This window comes from Elephantulus edwardii, unplaced genomic scaffold, assembly GCF_000299155.1.
Source record: "Elephantulus edwardii isolate Elephantulus edwardi_28Jun2011 unplaced genomic scaffold, EleEdw1.0 scaffold00010, whole genome shotgun sequence".
Classification (NCBI taxonomy): Eukaryota; Metazoa; Chordata; class Mammalia; order Macroscelidea; family Macroscelididae; genus Elephantulus; species Elephantulus edwardii.
The window spans coordinates 8,045,543-8,047,075 of NW_006399760.1; positions in this window are offsets into that span (position 1 = coordinate 8,045,543).

A 1,533-nucleotide genomic window follows, 5' to 3' on the forward strand; every position below is an offset into this window, starting at 1 on the left:
CATCCATCCTAACTCTGCCAATTGGTCCAGTGGTGAGAATCTTTGTCTTCAATGCACAACAGAACAATGGTTCCATAATATTAACTGTAATATCCAGTGTCTGTTTGTCCATTCAGTCTACATTTTCTTTCCCTTCATCCTTATTTTAAATATTATTTATCTGTTAATTTTCTCTGCCCCCTCCTGCCTTTCCTTCCCTAGTAATCATATAAAAATGATTCTCTATATGTAACCTTTCTTTAGCTTTTCTGTAAAAGGAACAACTATAACTTGGTGATGGCTAAGTCTGACTTATACTAACTCCACAAAGAAGAACTTCCCCTATCAATACCATCCACACTACAAAACTAATTCCTATAAGGTTAGACATAGTTACTTATACACCTACTTCTACTAATTCTAATACCAATCTTAACTGTTCTACTATGTTGAAAATCTGTTGCAATAGCTCACAGACCACACAGAACCATGTTCACAATTATGGGGCTTATTAGGGAAGTTAATAAGATGCAACATCTCAGATAAGACAGCTTCAAAGGTATGTTCACACTCCCTTCAGTCTTCAGACTTGTGACTTTAAACAAGTGTTACAAACTTCTTAGTCCTGCCAACTATTACATCTCTCTCCAAGTTCTCCTGCAAATTTAGAGGAAGGTCCCAGGTTCTGGTTCTGTAAAGTAGCAGTCACAGGTCAACTACATTTGACACAGTGTCTCTGGTTCCCTGCTGCAGCTCTTGCTGCTCTCCTGTATATCTGGCTGGTACAAGAATCTCTGGCCCCAAAAGGCCTACACTGAATTCTCTGTTTATCAGATGCTTGTAAGAATTTAAATTTATTTCCTGCTGCTGAACCAGCTCATTTTAATTGAAAAACTAGCCCTTGTGAATACACTAATACACCCTATTCATATATCCTGACTCACTCATGTGGCAGAGTCAAAGTCAATCAATGGATAGGAAAGCCATCTTGAAAAATAAGCTCTTGACACCACATTTTTATAATAGCGATTTTATGCAATGTTTGTCCTTAAGTGATTGACACATTTTACAGTGTATTGTATCCTGAAAAGAAAACTTATAAAGTAATATTATAATAAAAAGAATTAAAATTTTATACATTTTTATAAAATGGTCTTGTACAATGTCTGTAGTTATGTGATTGACCCATTGTACTCCATATGTCATGAATTTAAAATAATAAAGCAAATATGTTTTCCTCAGCCTATTCTTTCTACATTTGCAATCCTTTGAAATTACCCAAGAAATTTTAAAACCTATAAACCATCCTTTTCAAATCAATCACAAAATTAGGAAAAGTGGGAAAAAAGTATTGTCATTCTTCTGTAAGAATTAAAAGTTAGTAATCAGCTTAAAGTAGAATGATGGTATCCACTAGTGTCATGTTGAATGAAAGGGCTTACAATCCTGATTTGCTGAGCTAAATTTAAAGGTGAGAATGCTTGTTGCTATTGTTGTGTTACACTTGTGTTTTCATATTTCTGTCTAATGCTAATAATGGTGAGTCATTTGTAT